At 41.6% G+C, this 19,755-nt stretch overlaps 1 protein-coding gene across 19 annotated transcripts in view; it reads left to right on the top strand.

Annotated features, from left to right (window-relative positions):
- The first annotated feature begins 2,636 nt into the window (after positions 1 to 2,636).
- Positions 2,637 to 19,755, top strand: part of LOC107968981 (leucine-rich repeat-containing protein 37A) — an 82,127-nt gene continuing 65,008 nt past the window's right edge. For 14 of the 19 annotated variants that reach the window (XR_010152813.1, XR_010152814.1, XR_010152812.1 and 11 more), the window contains exon 1: positions 2,664 to 3,151. The gene's annotated coding sequence lies outside the window, so the exon portion shown is untranslated. Of the gene's footprint in view, positions 3,152 to 19,755 lie in introns of all 19 variants that reach the window. The other 5 variants (XM_054671319.2, XM_063798405.1, XM_063798406.1 and 2 more) reach the window with 4 other exon arrangements.

Here is a 19,755-nt window from a genome sequence, read left to right as displayed (position 1 = left end):
TGGTTTTAAAGTGTTATTCTTATCTGAATATTTGTTTTAAACAACAGGATTTAAACTCACAGGAAAGCCTAAATACAAACCTCTGCACGTTAACCCTATATACATTTTTCTATGCTGTCACTTACATATTTGAATGTACTGCTTTAAACTTCCAAACAAGCAGCCTCTGGCTGGGTGCAGTGACTCACTCCTGTAATCCTAGCACTTTGGGAGGCCGAGGCGGATGGATCACAAGGTCTGGAGTTCAAGACCAGCCTGGCCGAGATGGTGAAACCTGATCTCTACTAAAAATACAAAAATTATTTGGGCACGGTGGTGGGCGTCTGTAATCCCAGCTACTCAGGAGGCTGAGGCAGGGAATTGCTTGAACCCGGAAGGTGGAGCTTACAGTGAGCCAAGATTTCGCCACTGCGCTCCAGCCTGGGCAATAGAGCAAGACTCTGTCTGAAAAAAAAAAAAAAAGAGAGAGGAAAAAAAAAAGAAGCAGCAGCCTCCCCCAGGTCTCCCATCACGTTCTGAAATCCTAACTTCTATTACCTAATACAAGGCTACAAATTATGTTAGTCAGGTGGTTGGGAACAAAGCGTGTGCCATAAAAATAAGGTAAATGTGAATGTGTACATCAGTTTGCTAAGTTTTTTGCCACTGTCTGGCCTCTTAAATTGTGGTAGCAGCTATTGTTCACATTGATATATTACATTGATATTGATATTGTTCACATCGTATATATTTGTAGTACAAGGAAGCATTTCTAAAGGACCTTGTTCATTGCTTTGCACAAAATGGCCACTTAATATTTGTTGAATGAATTGCTGGCACTATCTCTGGTATTTTAATTTTTATTTATTTATTTATTTTTGATATGGAGTCTCGCTCTGTCACCCAGGCTGAAGTGCAGTGGCGTGATCTCGGCTCACTGCAACCTCTCGTGTTCAAGCGATTCTCTTGCCTCAGCCTCCCTAATTGCTGGGACCACAGGCATGCGCCACCACGCCCGGCTGATTTTTTTGTATTTTTTTTTAGTACAGACGGGGTTTCACCATGTTGGCCAGGCTGGTCTCAAACTCCTGACCTCAAATGATCCGCCCACCTCGGCCTCCCAAAGTGTTGGAATTACAGGCGTGAGCCACTGTGCCCGGCCTATCTGTGGTATTTTTAGTGTGATGTCTAGAACTTCATATACTTTTTTGGATTACTTTTAATTGCAGGGCTGTATCCAAACTGATGAAATGTTCTCGCAGGTAACTATCTGGAGAAGTGAGTTTACTGATGTATTAAAAGAAATGACTGGCATGGAATAAGGATTAAAATATATTAATCCAAAACATTTAAAATTGCATTAATGTTATAATAGCCTAAAGCAAAACTAACGAATCACGTAAAAAATCCCCCACGCTGTTGTCCTTAGTAGTTTACATTGTGCTAGATACTTTCGCATGTATATGCATACAACTTCTATTCTGTTTTTAAACTTTGCATTACATATACATTCTTCCATATTATATGATCTTCATAAAAATAGTTACATGGCTGCATAAAAAACCATGCGGTTCCTGGACTATTATGCTATTCCCTCATTCCCCTTTTGTTATTAATGGAATATAGCAAAGAACATCTTCTGTACGATTATTTGTCAAGAATAGGGCCGGTGCGGTGGCTCAGGTCTGTAATCCCAGCACTTTGGGAGGCCGAGGCGGGCTGATCGCTTGAGGTCAGGAGTTCGTGACCAGCCTGGGCAACATGGGAAAACCTAAACGTCTCTACTAAACATGTCTCTACTAAAAATACAAAAATTAGTGGGGCGTAGTGGTGCACACTGTGGTCTCAGCTACTCCAGAGGCTCAGGTGGGAGGCTCACCTGAGCCCGGGAAGTTGAGACTGCAGTGAGCCGTGTTCGCACCACTGCACTCCAGCCTGGGCGACAGAGGGAGACCCTGTCTAAAAACAAAAAAATAAAAAATAAATTTCTAGCAGTACAGTTACAATGTCAAAGGATAAGGTACACATTTTTAAAAAACTTTTCTCTTTCTCCTCCTGAGATAACGAAATACAGTAGCGTATGAACAACTCTTCATACATTACTCTCCAAGGTTTATCTTGTTAATCCTTTAAGACGTATCATCTCCCCATCCTTGGCTGCACCTGAAAAGAGCGGGAGTCGGCAGGTAACCTGATCTCCTCCACCAGGTGAGTCCCGGATGGAGGTGTCAACTACAAGACCAGGAGCAGAGCATTCCTGGGGTTTTGCTGGAACCATCGGCGTGGGAATGCTGTCTCTTCCCTCGCCCGAAAGACGCCAGGTTCCCGGCAGGCAGCGGACTCGGTTCTAACCTTCCTCGCCCCAGCCTCTCGGAGCGCCCTGCACGCAGTGGGCGTCTAATAAAATGCAGTTGGCCCTGCTTGGACAAAAGTTCTCCCTTAAGTGGACCGGACACTAAACCCCTCCAGGTGCCACAGAGCTGCCGCGCCCGCCGCCGCTTTGCTCCCTGCCTGCTCCCTCCCAGCGTTCCGCGTGGGACCCTCGGCGGCAGCTCACACCCTCCCTGACTGACTGTGCCCGCCGGCCCCGCCCTGGCACCCTGCGCGCCGGCCCCGCCCCGCCCCGCTCGCCCCGCCCCGCCGGCCCCGCCTCCCGTCTCCTCCCCGCCCCCTGGAGCCGACGAGTGGCGGCGGCGGCCCCAGGTCCCGGGTCCCTCAGACAAGAGGGCGGGTGGAGGAGGAAGCGGCCGAGCCCAGAGTTCTGCTCCGGCGCCGCCGAGCACCGCCCGCTTCAGCCGACCAGCCCCGTCGGCTACTGGGCCTCGCCGAGACGAGAGGAGGGAAAGGCCTCGGCGGCCGCGAGGAGGCGGCGGGGGCGGCCGCGGCTGCCGCTTTGTTGTGCGGCCCGGGCCGAGGAAGGAGAAGTGGGAGGAGGGGGGAGCTCGGCGTCCCGCTCCCTCCGCGGCTCATGGCGACGACTCTCGGCACATCCGGGACCCTCCGGCCGTGGCGGCCGCGGCGCCGGCTGCTCGGGCCCCAGCCCCGGCCGCTGTGGTGACTCCGCCGCGCCTCGCCGTCGCCCCCGTCCCCGTCCCGCCCGCCGCCCCCGCCGCCGGGGACATGTCTAACCCCGGAGGCCGGAGGAACGGGCCCGTCAAGCTGCGCCTGACAGGTGAGGGGGGGCGGCGGGCCGGGCTGGGCAGCCGCGGGGTGGGCGAGCTGGCGGGGGGTGCCTGTGGCCTTGGGAAGGGCCAGGGTCGCGATCAATGATGAGTTGGGGGTCGGAGGAATGGGAAGGCCTAGTTCAGGGAGAGTAGTTGGAAAACCACTTGCTCTGGTTTGGACATTCTTTAAAAAGCCGAGGATGACTCGGGGCGGGGGGTGGTCTTTTGTGGAGGGGAGAATACACCGGTTCGCATCGCAGGCGGATTTCAGGTCGGAAAGTCTTGGTCAAGGAGCCAGACGCTGCCTCCCGGGGCTCGGGGAGCAGCCCCTGGGCTACCGCCCAGGTGAGATCGTGAAGGGGATGAAGAGCTCCCGTGGCGAGGATTATTGAATCCGGTTGCTGACTGCGCGCAGTAAACAATCCTTAAAGATGGAGCGCTTAATGGGAGGGTGTGCGTGTGTGTTCCCGGGTTGTTACCTTACACACCCAGTTATGTCCGCATGAAAAACCTTTACTCCCCGCCGCCGGCCACCGCTGCCGGGGCCACACACCTTAAACTCACGTCTCTCTGAGGAGAGGAGACAGGTTGACTTTTCCGGTGTGCCTGTCTGATCCGACGGCTTGGGCTCATTGTACACTGTGTTTTGGAAGTGTCTGATTGTAGGGTGGCATGTTTGGGGTTGTTCCTTTTAGGCCGCAGAACTTGTGTCTAACTTCTAACTCCAGACCTGCTTTAAAAACACACTTTTTTGTTGGGGGGTGCATTTCTAAGTATGTGCTCATACAAACTTTCGGGCAAACCTTCTGTTACTCTCCCCACCCTCCCCCTTCCTTTTTCTAAATGGAAAAGAATGTCCGGAGGGGTTGCCAGATAGAAGACTACACTTACAAAGTGTTTATGATTCCAGGTGCATGAAATCTTTAACATTACAGGTACGTTTTGCTTACAGTGCCATTTTTGGTATTCTTACATGGACATGCCACCCCCGTTTTAGGAGAACTTGTATTTGGTTTGAAAAGGAATTGGAATCACGGCGTTATCCTACCTTCACCATTTACCCCTGATAAATTGTCCACGTTTGTATTCGGGTGAGTGGTGAGAAAGATAATTTTCCGTAGAGGATTTGTGTGTGCGTGCACGTGTACGGATAAACTGTAATTATGTTTGCCCACACTAGACTTTGAGATTTATTTGGACTAATTTTGTAGTTGAATGCCTGTGTGTCACATCCCAGTCCACTGGCTGAACTTGCTGGATGAAAACTTGCAGTGAATTTGGTATTTGAGAATTTAGCTTGAATGTATGTTGGCTGCAATTTAAATAATATATTACCTTCATGGCAGTTTTCCTTTCCCTAGGGAAAATTGCAGGGAATCATTAACTGAGTGATTCTTAATGGAAAACCTGGATTGGAGGATACTTGTATTCCACCCCCTCCCCCCCATTCAGTGTCCTTACATTGGGAGGAGTCAATGGAAACCTTTATAGGGGATCTTTGTTGCTTTAGAGTTTATCTGTTGCTGTTGCTATCTGTAGTCAGTGATCGTGGAAAGAACATGTGATCCCAGGTGTGCAGAAAGCATCAGAAATAGGCTGTTTCCATTTACTTTCCTCTGGGTTATGTAGAGAAAATGAGGGAAAAAATAGGGTTTTTGATTTTCTGCAGATAAGGTTAGTTGAGGTTTTTAGTATGACTTAATAGATCTTAAAGTGTTTATCTGTGGTTTCCGTACTGCCTATGATACATTATAAAAATTTATAATTAAAGTTTATTAAGAGGAAAGATTATGCTTATATTTTAGGGGAAGGGGGAATATTGAACTACATTTATAGTGATTTTGTTTCAGGTTTTTCTGAGGAATTTTAAATACCCTGTGTCCTCTTAATAGTAAAAACAGTTTGAGGTACTCTGAGTTTCTTACAACTATTTGTCTCTGAATAGTTTTCTCTTAAAATTTGACAAATATTAAAAACATTGTCCTTCCTTCTTTGGTTACAGTGGAGTCTCTTCTGTTTTGCCAGGAAAGTTAACATATTTTTTTTCCATTTTTGTTCATCTTTTATAAATTAGATGGTATAGATTTTAGCAAATAGATCTCAAGAGCTGGATTCAATTAGCAGCTTTTTAGGACATAAACATTAAAGGGTTAGATGGAAAAGATTGTTTTGACTGACTGGATAAATGACAGGGCTGTGTTTGATGTGTGTCCAGGAATTGGTCTGGAGCTGGTGCCCAACTTCTCAGTCCATCTTGAGAAGCCAAATAAAACATTTAACCTAGGCCTCATTTTGTTTAAAAAAAAAAAAAAATTGATTCTTTGTGAAGACCTTAAGAAATGTTTGGCATACCTTTAGACTAAGTGTTTAACAGTTCATTTAGATCTGGGTTGCCTAATAGAGGAAAAAAAATCACTTAAAAAAAGACAGACCCCACAGTGAATTTATATTTGGTTTACAATACACTTGGGCTATAAGGTGTTTTAAAATTATTGTTCTTTGCTTTAAGTTAATATCATATTAGTATTTTAAATTTATAGAGTACCTTTGATTTCAAGATGCTGTATAAACTTTAGTTACTTGATAATAACCTTATTGTGGAATTGCCCCTTTGCTGAAAGGTATAAACATTTCTTACATGGTGATGCACACACTCACACACACACACTCACACACTCATACACACTCTCTCTGAAGAAGAGGAAATATTTAAACCATGAGATCTCTGCCCACAATTGATATTAGACCTTTCCACATATTATTCTTAAAACCACAATCAGTGAACTGTTTGGTATTTGTCAATGCTAAGAAGGTGGGGCTAATTTAATAATTTGATCCCAAATTTTAGATTCCTCAGGCAGTTGGGGGTTAGAATCTGATTTCATCCATCAAGCTACTTCCGTTCTTTATGACACATTAACATATGATCATTGAAATGGGCTGTATGGTAACACTATCAACTTCAACTACTATTTCTATAACATTGATTACAAAATGTATAATGTCTATATCATTATACTTATATCTGATACAGGCTTTTCTTCCAATGGTTTGGATAGAAAAATATTCTTTACAGTAAAAACTTTGGGATAATTTTTTATACCGTTATTGTTTCTGAAAACCAAAGGCTGGAAAAAGCAGTTTAGTGTAATTTCTAATATTTTAAATTCTTAGGTATGGAGAAGTAGAATAAGATTACTCCTCCAGAACATTTGTTTCAGACCTTTTTATACATTTAATGTTTTTGTATGCTGCTTCTCATGTTATTAATTTCAAAGCCCTTGGCAATAAGGTTAACCTTGTCTATAATGTAAGGAAGTTTAACTTTAAAAATTTCCCTTTAGATATGTTAGCGTCTTAATCTTGTTTCACTACATAATTTTATCGATTCAAGGCTTTAAAAATTGTAGCTTAATTCTATTTCACAGGTTTTTAAGTATGCCTATACACCATAATGACTTTATTTATTTATTTTTTGAGTTGGAGTTTCACTCTTGACTGGAGTTGAAGGGCTCGATCTCGGCCCACTGCAACCTCCACCTCCCGGATTCAAGTGATTCTCCTGCCTCAGCCTCCCGAGTAGCTGGGATTACAGGCACCCACCACCACGCCTGGCTGGGTTTTTTTTGTATTTTTAGTAGAGACGGGTTTTGCCACGTTGGCCAGGCTGGTCTCAAACTCTGGACCTCAGGTGATCCGCCCGCCTTAGCCTTCCAATGTGCTAGGATTACAGGCATGAGCCACGGCACCCGGCCCGTAATGACTTTATATACTAGAGGTGTTAGTGATTTGAATGTCCCCAATTCATTTTATTTTCTTGGTTTCTGAGGAGGAAGCCAATGTAGTTGAGCTCCTTCCTTTTCTCTTAAATTCTGTCTTCTAGTCTGACCCTCTTCAGGCAGGCAGTAGAACATGCCAAGGTCCTTTTTGTAGTTTGGTATTCGTAATAAAGTCTGTGTATTTTAGTCATCACTTTTACTTTTTTCTTGTTGGTTGAGCTGTTACTATCACAACATACTAACATCTCATTTAACATAACTCAGTTTTAAAGATAAAAGTAGGGTCATGCTTAGGCATACAAGATTTTTATTTTAGCCTTTTTTTTTTTTTTTGAGGCAGAATCTCATTCTGTTGCCCACACTGGAGTGCAGTGGCAACAGCGTGCAGTGAGCAATCCCGGCTTACTGCAGCCTTGACCTCCTGGCTCAGGTGATTTTCCCACCTTGGCTTCCCAACTGGCTGGGACTACAGGTCCATACCACTGTGACTGGCTGATTTTTTTACCTTTTTTTTTTTTTTTTTCCAGTACAGGTGGGGTTTCTCCAGGTTGCCCAGGCTGGTCTTGAACTTCTGTGCTCAGGAGATCCTCCTGCCTCAGCCTTCCAAAGTGCTGGGATTACAGGTGTGAGCCACCATGGCTGGCCTATTTGAGCCTTTTTTGGTGAGAGTCTTAAAGACGTAATATGTCCTCCTCTTTTCAAATAGACCATACTTAGTAGAACTTAATGTTTTATTCATGACTCAGTATAATTATGAATGCCCTCGCCCCTAGCAATACTTGCCCATCTTTTAAGGCTCAACTCAAAGATTACTGTTATCCCTAGAACTTTCCCTGACCTGAGTTGAACTGTCCTCTATGACTCTAAGAAGCTCTTCTTCTAGTACCAGACCTAACCCACTGGTAGGCGTTTATTGTTCCTATGCTTTAAGTGCCATGAAGCCAGCATCCTTGTGTGAGTATGGATTAAGACCTTTTTGGCATTTTATTTAATGAATGCTGGAGAGCTATAAATACTTCCAAATAGTTCTGCATGTGTTCTTTATGGCTAATGCATTGGGTATGAGTGGCAAGAGGTGAGGCTCTAGACAGGGACCAACCTAGTTTGGACCTTACTGTAGTTTGCCAAGATGTTCATTTTTTTTAAGGTGGGGGGAACCATTTCAGGATTTTAAGCTTTGATATATTTGCTGTTTAGACACAATCTGGGAGCAGTATGGAGGATGGACTGGAATGGGAACCATGAAGACTGGTTTTAGGATAACTGGTTAAGCAGATTCAACAGCAACCATCGTTCAGATTTTTTTGTTTGAATGTTTATTTCCAAATTTTTTATTACAAATAATTGCTGTAAACATCTTGGTGTAGGTAACTTTGATTTTTTTTTTAAGGATTTTTTTTTTAGGATGCTTCCATAAAAATAGTGTTACTGAGTTCAAGTGTGTGGATATTTTTAACGTTTCATGAGTAATTTTTCCTTTAGGCTGCTTCTTACAAGAGTTGGGCCTATTTAGAGCAGCAGTAAATAAAGATGTCCCTTTTTACTCTTCTGTTATAAGTATAAGCTAATTGCGTTTTACATTTTTTGCTAATTTCATGGCATGTGCCATTTAAATATTCGTGAAGCAGAATATTTTCCTGTCTGTTTACTAATGATATTTATTTTCATTGACTTGTTTGGCCTTGTCCTAGTTATGTTAGAGCCTTAGTGTTTTTCTTATTGATCTACCTGAGACTTACAAATATATTAATCTGTTGTCATATTTGCTAGAAACATTTCCATGATGAATTATTTGTCTTTTAATATTGGTCATTGTTTGGACATGTAGAAATGTGTTATCTTAGGAGTCAAAATCTGTCCAACTTTTGTTTTGTTTTTCCTATTCTATACTTGGAAGAACTTATTCTCCAAGAAGTTTGACAAATAAGTACATTATATTTAATGTTTTTAAAAAATGGTTTAATAAACTATTTCCCCTGCAATTGCTATTTAGCCATCTTGTCATTATTTATTAACCAATTCTTCCTTTCCACAGTGATGTAGTATCTTTTCAGTTATATTAGTTATAGAGTCAGATATAGCTCTTGTTCAGTGCCATACTGTTTTTATTATTGTAGCTTTATAATTTAGTTTAGTATTCTCACTAGGCCAGTTTTTTTAAGAGATGGAGTCTCACTCTGTCACTCAGGCTAGAGTACAGTGGCATGATCTTGGCTCACTGGAGCCTCTGACCCCTGGGTTCAAGTGATTCTCCTGCCTCAACCTCCCTAGTAGCTGGGATTACAGGTGCATGCCACCACTCCCAGCTAATTTTTTTTTGTATTTTTTTTGGGTGGAGATGGGGTTACACCATGTTGGTCAGATTGGTCTTGAAGTCCTGACCTCAAGTGATCTGCCCACCTTGGCTTCCCAATTTCTTTTCATTTGTTTTGGTAGTCTTATTTTTTTCTTCCACATAAATATTAAACTTGTTAAGTTTAATAAGAAGTTTCATTGGGGCTGGGCATGGTGGCTCACGCTTGTAATCCTTGGACTTTGGGGAGGCTGAGGATGGTGGATCATCTAAGGTCAGGAGTTTGAGACCAGCCTGGCCAACATGGTGAAACCCTGTCTCTACTAATAATACAAAAATTAGTTGGGTGTGGTGGCACATACTTGTAATCCTAGCTACTGGGGAGGCTGAGTCACGAGAATCGCTTGAACCTGGGAGGTGGAGGTTGCAGGCGAGATCATGCCACTGCATTCCAGCCTGGGCGACAGAGTGAAACTGTGTCTCAAAAAAAAAAAAAAAAAAAAGACATTTCATTGGGATTGTCATTAGAATTGCTTTACTTTGGGAAAAAGAAGTATCTAAGTTTTATTTAGTTTTCTCACCCAGGAACATGCTATGTTTTTTACATTTATTTAAGCTTTGGCCCATATTGTTCAGGATAGCTTTATAATTTTCTTCCTGTGTTTGAATTTAATTTCAGATAATTTATATTTGTGTGATTTACATTGTGTTTTCTAATCCTAGTTATTGCTTGTATTTAGGAATGCAGTTATATGTATTTTGCTTGATTAGAAGAATTTTGGCTGGGCGTGGTGACTCACGCCTGTTATCCCAGCACTTTGGGAGGCCAAGATGGGAGGATCACTTGAGCCCAGGAGTTCGAGACCAGCCTGGGCAACATAGTGAGACCTCATCTCTATATTTATTTATTTATTATTATTATTTTTTGATACTGAGTTTTGCTCTTGTCGCCCAGGCTGGAGTGCAATGGCGCCATCTCGGCTCACTGCAACCTCTGCCTCCTGGGTTCAAGCGATTCTCCTGCCTCAGCCTCCTGAGTAGCTGGGATTACAGGCATGTGCCACTGCACCCAGCTAATTCTGTATTTTTAGTAGAGATGGGGTTTCTCCATGTTGGTCAGGCTGGTCTCAAACTCCTGACCTCAGGTGATCTGCTTGCCTCGGCCTCCCAAAGTGCTGGGATTACAGGCATGAGCCACCGCACCCAGCTGATGGCTAGTTTTCTAGGTGTCAGTGTTTGGTACTTGTTACAGTTGAATGTTAACACTTAAAATTTTTATTTTCTCTTGGATTTCTCTCCAACATATAAGTAGTTGAACAAAGTGAGAAATTTTATTTCATTAAAAAATTTTAAATACGAGCAGTCTTCTGAACAAGAATAGTTTCAGACCGACTCTGTTTTAGAATAGCTTCTGATGGCATTGGCTACCTTTTTTAAAACCACATTTGATATTATATTAAAAAGTGTCAACAGATAATCTGAAGTTTGGCAGTTTGGTTTGGTTTTGTACAAAAATTGGTAGCAGACATAAAGTTTAAATTTTTAAATAAACCTCAATGATTCATTTTTAGGGAGGAATTACCACATGGATGATTGCAATCATGCAATGCTCTTCCCATTTCTTCCCAAAAAGTTTCTTCCCAAAACATTTTCTCTTACCTCTTTGTAGCCAGTTGTCTTCTTCAATACCGAGAACTTGTCAACCACTGATCTGTTTTTGGTCACTATAATTTTGCCTTTTCTAGGATTTTGAGTAAATGGAATCATACTGTCTGCAGTCTTTTGGGTGAGGCTTCTTTTAGCGTAATGCTTTTGAGATCCATTCATGCTGGGTATCAGTACTTTGTTCCTTTTCATTCCTGAGGAATATTGCATTGTACACCAATTTGTTTATCCATTTATAAATATCTGCAGACATTTGTTGTTTCCAGTTTTTGGCCATTACGAATAAACATTTGAGTACGTGGCTCTTTGTGAACATGTTTTTCTTGCCCTTGGGTAAATGAGTGGGATTGTTGCATCATACAGAAAGTATGCATTTTAACTTTTTAAAAATCTGCTGGGCGGATTGCTTGAGCCCAGGAGTTTGAGACCAGCCTGGGCAACATGGCAAAACTCCGTCTCTACAAAAAATACAGAAATTGGTCAGGTGTGGCCTGTGCCTGTAGTATCAGCTACCTGAGAAGCTGATGGAGGATTGATTGGGCCTGGGAAGTTAAGGCTGCAGTGAGCTGTGCTCACACCACTGCATTCTAGTGTGGGTGACTCTGTCTCAAAAAAAAATTTTTTTTTTTTCAAAGTTGTACCATTTTGCATTTCTACCAGCATTGTATGAGTTTCAGTAGTTCCTCATCCTAGTCAGCACTTGATACTGTCTGTCTTTGATTTTAGCCATTCTAATTGGTAGGTACAGATATTTCATGGTACTTTAATTTTTACTTCCTTAATAACCTACAGTTTTAAGCACATTTTAATGGACTTATTTATTGTCCATATAATCTTTGGTGAATATCCAGATCTTTTGTTCATGTTTTAAAATTGGATTGTTTTCTTATTGAGTTTTGAGTATTCTTTATGTATTCTGGATATAAGCCTTTTATGAGATATATACTTTGCAAATATTTTCTCCCAGACTGTAGCTCCCCCACCGCCCCCCAAAAGATGTCCCAAAGAGAAGAAGTTTTGAATGCTGATGAAACCTGTTTATCAGTGTTTTTCTTTTGTGGTTCATGTTTTTTGAGTCCTAAGTCTTTTTTTTAACCCAGAGTTCTAAAGATTTTCTCTGTGTTTTCTTCTGCATTATTTGTAATTTTAACTCATACATTTAAACTTATTTTCAAGTTAATTTTTTAATATGCTGTGAGAAGTAAGTGTCATGATTTTTTTTTTCATATGGATATTCTATTTTTGTAGCCCTATTTGTTGAAAATACTTTTGTTTCCTCCATTGAATTGTCTTGGCACCTTGGTAGAAAATCAGTTGACAGGCCAGGTGCGGTCGCTCATGCCTATTCTTTGGGAGGCCGAGGCAGGAGGCTCACATGAAGTCAGGAGTTCTAGACCAGCCTGGCCAACATGGCGAAACCCCGTCTCTACTAAAAATAAAAAATTAGCCAGGTGTGTGGCAGGTGCCTGTAATCCCAGCTACTCGGGAGGCTGAGGCAAGAGAATCACTTGAACCCAGGAGGTGGAGGTTGCAGTGAGCTGAGATTGTGCCACTGCACTCCAGCCTGGGCGACAGAGCGAGATTCTGTCTCAAAACAAACAAACAAACAAATCAGTTGACAGTATACATAGAATTCTATTTCTGGACTCTCTTGTGTTTTCTTTATGATTCTACCCTTTAAGTTTATTCATTTTAACACTATGCTGTCTTGATTACTATAGCTTTAAGATAAAGCAGCTTTCAAACAAATTGAGTCTTTGATTTAGGATCTTGTAGTGTTTTGGAGCGACTGTTTAATTTGTTCAGCCAATAAGTATTTATCATTTTTGATCTGTGACAGATATTATTTTTATTACGTGGTGCCATAAATGGAGATATAAGAAATTAGAAAAAGCCTAGATTGGGCCCTGTAGTTTTCCTTTCAGAATTTCTATTATGAACCTTACATTTTAAAATTATTAGTCTTTTTCATCTCTTACTGATGTGATGAAAGAGGATTGCAACAACCATGACTTAACGTAAGTGTCTGTTTACCAGCTATCAGTCATGTTTTTGGAAAAAGGTGGGATATAAAGAATAAACATATCTAAAATGTGACCATAGAAAAGAAGGGAGGTGATTGGTGTGTTACGTGTGGGTTGGATTATGAGTATTTATCGTTTTTGCTTGTATTGTTATTTTTGTGACAGGGTCTCTGTCACCCAGGCTGCAGTGCAGTGGCACAATCAGAGCTCACTGCGATCTTGAACTGGGCTTAAGTGATCCTCCCGCCTCAGCCTTCTGAATAGCTGGGTCTACAAACATCCATCACCGTGCCCAGCTAATTTTTTTATTTTTTTTATTTTTTGTAGACATGGGGCCTCAGTGTGTTACCCAGGCTGGTCTTGAACTCCTGGCCTCAAGTGATCCCCTGCCTTGGCTTTCCAAAGTGCTGGGATTACAGGTCTGAGCCATTGCTGCGCCTGGCCTGTTTTTGCTTGCATTATTTTATGTGTATATTTTTTCTTTTCTTTTCTTCTCTGTTTTTTTTTTCTGAGGTAGGGTCTTGCTCTGTCGCCCAGGCTGGAATGCAGTGGCACGATCTCGGCTCACTGCAACCTCCACCTCCTGGGTTCAAGCAATTCTTCTGCCTCGGCCTCTGGAGTAGGTGGGACTACAGGCGCGCGCCACCATGCCCGTGTAATTTTTATATTTTTAGTAGAGACAGGGTTTCACCATGTTGCCAGGCTGGTCTTGAACTCCTGACATCAAATGATCCACCCGCCTCAGCCTCCCAAAGTGCGGGATTACAGGCGTGAGCCACCGCGCACAGCTTTATGTGTATATTTTTTCTCCAAGGCAAAAGAAAGGAAGAAACTTAATTTTATTAAAATGTAAGCATATATATATACACAAAAATATATATATTTCTGAGACAGCCTTGCTATGTCGCCCAGGCTGGAGTGCAATGGCGCGATCTCAGCTCACTGCAACCTCCGCCTCCTGGGTTCAAGTGATTCTCCTGCTTCACCCTCCCAAGTAGCTGGGATTACAGGCACCCACCACCATGTATTTTTAGCAGAGACGGGGTTTCGCTGTGTTGGCCAGGCTGTTCTTGAATTCCTGACCTCAAGTGATCAGCCTACCTCGGCCTCCCAAAGTGCTGGGATTACAGACGTGAGCCGCCGCGCCCAGCCAGCAGATTTTTTTTTTTTTTTAACCACCGTGCATTCCTAGGCACTGTCACAAAGCAGAAATCCATAATGTAGATCTCATTTTCTATGTAAGATATACTTGGTAATTTTGTTTTTTTGAGACACAGTCTCACTGTATTGCCCAGGCACAATCTCCGCTCACTGCAACCTCAGCCTCCCAGGTTCAAGCAATTCTCCTGTCTCAGCCTCCCCAGTAGCTGGGATTACAGGTGCCTGCCACTACACCCAGCTAATTTTGTATTTTTAGTAGGGATGAGGTTTCACCATGTTGGTCAGGCTGGTCACAAACTCCTGACCTCAAGTGATCTGCCCACCTCGGCCTCCCAAAGTGCTGGGATTACAGGCATGAGCCACTGTGCCTGGTCATTTTATGAGAGGTAGTCAGAATGTTGTGGAGAGTATAGAATTGGAGGCAGAAAATGTGAGTTCATATCCTAGTTATGCCATGTATAAGCTTTGTGCATCTAAGCAAATCACTTATTTTCTCTGTGCTTGTGCCTTTAGTTATAAATGCATGCTTAAAATGACAGCGTTAAAACCAGGTGTGAAAATACCAAAAAAAAAAAAAAAAAAAAAAAAGTGTGATGGTGTGTGCCTGTAATCCCTGCTGTCTAGGAGGCTGAGACTGGAGGATTGCTTGAGCTCAGGAGTTCGAGACCAGCCTGGGCAACATAGTGAGACATGGTCTCAAAAAACAAAAAAAAAAGACAAGTCTTATTTATTTTAGCAATATGATGGAATAATGTACATGAAAGATACTGTTCAAGGTGTAAAGTTTTTTGTAAACATACTTTGTCATTTTTGACCACGGATTTTGTTTTAAAGAAATTGGTGAAAACCGCTTATATTTTATAAGAGCAGGTACGACATTAATAATGATTAATATATATTTATTTAAATGATACATGTCTTTTAAAGTAAGCATTTTGGATTGAAATCCTAGCTAGGCAAGAAAAAGACATAAATGTCTTGTATCAGCATATCATGAAGTATTCATATAATGAAATATAATTAGGTATTTATGTTTCAATATTTTAATCAAATATTTTCAATATTTTATTTTTGAGATGGTGTCTCGCTCTGTCACTCAGGCTGGTGTGCAGTGGTGCAATCTCAGCTCACTGCAACTTCTGCCTCCCTGGTTTAAGCAGTTCTCCCGCCTCAGCCTTCCCAGTAGCTGGGACTACAGGCACGCACCACCATGCCTGGCTAATTTTTTGTATTTTTAGTAGAGACAGGGTTTCACCATGTTGGCCAGGTTGTTTCTCAAACTCCTTATCTTAAGTGATAACGCCCGTTGCAGCCTCCCAAAGTGCTGGGATTACAGGCATGAGCCACTGCACCTGGCCTCAATATTTTAAATATTTAAAAATATATTTTTATAAACCATTTTTATCTTAATATGGCAGCCATTTAACTGATTAACTGTACTTCTCTGTTCCTTCCATCCCCCAATGTTTGGCAAGAAGTAGAAGATGGCTCAGGATTTTGGAGTTGGATTGTAGATTGGGGAGCTGTTTGGATGAACTCTTTATGACTTGATAAATTACCCTGTAGCATGCTGGCGCTTTCAAAAGTAGCCTGTAGCATCACCTCTTGCCAGTAGATGGGGGTACTTCTGCACTGATAGATGTCAGGGTATGTAAAAACCTGTAAAACTGAAACCCAAAGTCTAAATGAGTGTGCTTGGAATAAATGGTGTTGAAGAGTTAGAAACTGAAAATTTGACCCCAATGTGTAATGAAAAATCATACTTTAGTGTGAGCTTTCTTATGTAAACTCTTTAAATGCTACATGTTGTAGGAGTAGATAGTAGAGTTGCAAACATTAGTAATTAGTTCTGTTTTTATTTTTGTGATTTTTGTGTCATCAGGCTTTACATATAACTTTCTTCCTCCAGTGAAGAAGAAAACACTGATTGGTTGGTAAGATTATTCAGAATTGTATGAATCTAATACCATAAATAAGGTTGATAGAGATTTTTTACAGTTGAACTTGGGGAATTTTGTAGAGAAAGAAGGATGGAAAAAAAAACTTTAAAGAAAAGTAAAACGGCATTTGATACATTCAAAATACCATCTCTAACATAGTGCTGCATATGTAGTACTTCAATAAATTGTGTGTGTGTGTGTTTTGTTTTTTGTTTTTGTTTTTGTTTGAAACAGGGTCTCACTCTGTCGCTCAGGCTTATGGCTCACTATAGCCTTGACCACCTGGGCTCAAGTAATCCTCCTGCCTCCGCCTCCTGAGTAGCTGAGACTATAGATATGTGGCACCATGCTGGTGTAATTTTTAAATTTTTTATAGAAATGGAGTCTCATTATGTTGCCCAGGCTGGTCTCAAACTCCTGGCTTCAAACAGTCCTCCAGTCTTGACCTCCCAGAATGCTGGAGTTACATGTGTGAGCCATTTGTGAATTAAAGAATGATGAAATTGAAAACAGGCTTTCGTGATCTCAGGGACCTCAGTTGAAACAAATAAGATCTCTCTTTGTGATGTCATTATTGAATTAACTAACATTTATACCTTAGTAATTTCAACAACATTAAGTTATAAAGATATAGGACTGAAGTGTTCATTTTTTAATATTTGACTTGATGGATAGAACTGTTTTACCACACTCTGCAAATCTTGCTTCTTAACAAAATGAAGATCACTAACATTCACTGGAATAAAATCTGTTGCTGGATTATCATCTAAGAAAAGTCACATGTAAGTAGTCTGTCAATGTTAGGAAGATAATTTAACTTTTTTTTTAGAGTTCTATGGTTTTAAGATATTCTCATTTATTGTCTCATTTAATTACTATTGAGATCCTGGTTTTTTGTTTTTTTTTTTTTTTTAAGAGATAGGGTCTCACTGTGTTGCCCAGGCTGGAGTGCAGTGGCATGATCGTAGCTCACTTACAGCCTGGAACTCCTAGGCTCAAGCAGTCTTCCTGCTTCAGCCTCCTGAGTAGCTAGGACAATAGGTGCTCACCACTGTGCCTGGCTAATTAAGAAAAAAAGTTTTTAAGGACTGGGTCTCACTGTTGCCCAGGATGGTCTTGAACTCTGGGTTTCAAGCAGTCCTCTCACCTCAGCCTCCCTGGTAGCTGGAATTACAGACATGAGCCACTGTGTCTACCAAGGTGTCTTTGTAGGTAATCTGAACCAGTGAAAGTGAAATGAGCACCTTTTATCTGACGAAATTTGTTCCCTAAATCTTTTTTTTTTTTAGACAGAGTCTTACTCTGTCACCCGGGCTGAAGTGCAATGGCGTGATCTCGGCTCACCGCAACCTCCCCCTCCTGGGTTCAAGCGATTTGCCTTCATCAGCCTCCGGAGTAACTGGGATTACAGGTGCCTGTTACCACCATGCTTGGCTAATTGTTGTATTTTCAGTAGAGACAGGGTTTCACCATGTTGGCCAGGCTGGTCTCAAGCTCCTGACCTCAGGTCCGCCCGCTTCAGCCTCCCAGAGTGCTGGGATTACGGGCGTGAACCACCGTACCCGGCCTCTATTCCAGTTCTTTAGAAATGAGGATAGATGTACCAAAAGTTCATTGTGATAAAATTTGAAGCTTCATATATTTTAGTTTTCTCTTTCCCAGTTTCTTCTGATTTTTTTTTCTTTTTTTTCAGTTTCTTCTGATTTCCAGCTTAGTTAACCCCTAATTGTATTTTTTCTAGCAAGGAAGAAGACTAAGAATAATGATGAAATATGCTCATATTTACATATTCATTCAGTAAACATTTGCTGGGAGTCTTACATGCACCTAACACTGAGATGTAGGCTCTAGGATTTTAAGAAGAGGTTAAGACCTTTATCTTGCTTTCAGGGAACTTGCAGGTAACCAAACAGATAAGACTTGATGGATGAAATAACCACAGTCAGTGCTAGAGTTAATGGTGTATGCAGTAAGGGTGAAATAAAATAATGAAAGCCCATAGGTATTTCTAAGGGGGCTTTCTAGATTCTACAATTGATCTGTCTTTCATATTTTCTACCTTCCACTTTACAAAGAAAGGCACATTAGCCAGGCATCCCAAATAGTACATTGTGGTGAGAGGCCTTCCACACCACCAGAGAGACAAATCAGAATGTTGGTGAGAAGCCAGTGATATCAATGACTGGGTAGCATCTTTTCATAAGTCAGGCATATTTCACTCTGTAGTTTTCAACAAAATTGAAGGACTTGATCAAGTTTTAGCTGGTCATTAAAAATAATTTTTATAGGGCCAGGAGTGGTGGCTCATACCTGTAATCCCAGCACTTTGGGAGGCTGAAGGGATGGATCGCTTGAGCTCATGAATTCGAGACCAGCCTGGGCAACATGGTGAAACTCCATCTCTACAAAAACTACAAAAATTAGCCTGGTGTGTGGTGCATACCTGTAGTCCCAACTACTTGGGAGGCTGAGGCGGGAGGATGGCTTGAGCCCAGCAGGCAGAGGTTGCAGTGAGCCGAGATGGTGCCAATGCACTCCAGCCTGGGCGATAGAGCCAGACCTTGTCTCAATTAAAAAAAAAAAAAAAAAGAAAGAAAAAAAAAAAGAAAAATTCCAGTGGCTCATGCCTGTAATCCCAGCACTTTGGGAGGCTGAGGCGGGCAGATCACTTGAGGTCAGGAGTTCAATACAAGCCTGGCCAGTGTGGTGAAACTCTGTCTCTACTAAAAATACAAAAATTAGTTGGGCATGGTGGTGTGCGCCTGTAATCCCAGCTACTCGGGAGGCTGAGACATGAGAATTGCTTTAACCTGGAGATGGAGGTTGCAGTGAGCTGAGATGGCGCCACTGCACTCCAGCCTAGGCAACAGAGCGGGACTCCATCTCAAAAAAAAAAAAAAAAATTATAAGAAATAGTGAAGTCAAATGCCATTTCCCAGAAAATTTTTTAAAATTATAGATCTTGGTAATTTTTTTTGGCATCTAACTCAAAGAATTTAATGGCATTGCTATAACAAAACTTCTTTCATTACCTACTTATTTATGTGAATAGGTTTTCTTAGCATTTATATGTATAAAATGAAAAATGGGATTAGAATTTATGTTGTACCCTCATTCCAGCAATAAGTAATAGTCATTAATAGACACATGAAGTAATTGAAAGTAAGAAAACCCCATCCATCTCATTAAGAGATGCATTTCCACCTGGGTGTGGTGGCATATGTCTGTAATCCCAGCTACTCAGAAGGCTGAGGCAGGAGGGTTGTTCAGCCTAGGAGTTTGAGACCAGCCTGGCAACATAGCGATACCCTGTCTTGAATTAAAAAACAAACAAACAAAAAAGACATGCATGTCCAATTCTTCTCTTCCTTGTCTTCCTCCCCACTTTTCTATTTTTCTTAATTATTATTTTTTTAGGGACAAGGTCTCACTGTGTTGCCCAGGCTGATGTGTACTAGCTGTTCACAGGTGTGAACATAACACACTGCAGCCTTAAACTCATGGGCTCAACCTATCCTCCTGCCTCAACCTCCAGAGAAGCTGGGACTACAGCTGTACACCACTGTACCTGATACCCCTCTCCCTTTTTGAGTAAGTGGTTTGTTTAATCAGAATCCGGAAGAGGTCTACACATTGTATTGGGTTGGTATGTCTCTTAATTATCTTTTAAACTATAGCTTTCTCTTTTCTTCCTCTGAATTTTCTTTTTCTTCAAATTTATTTATTATAGAAAACAGATTTATTAAATAT

This window comes from Pan troglodytes, chromosome 19 (genome assembly GCF_028858775.2).
Source record: "Pan troglodytes isolate AG18354 chromosome 19, NHGRI_mPanTro3-v2.0_pri, whole genome shotgun sequence".
In the NCBI taxonomy this organism is placed as follows: Eukaryota; Metazoa; Chordata; class Mammalia; order Primates; family Hominidae; genus Pan; species Pan troglodytes.
Note: the sequence above shows the minus strand (reverse complement) of the source record. Positions and strands in the feature narration are given on the sequence as shown.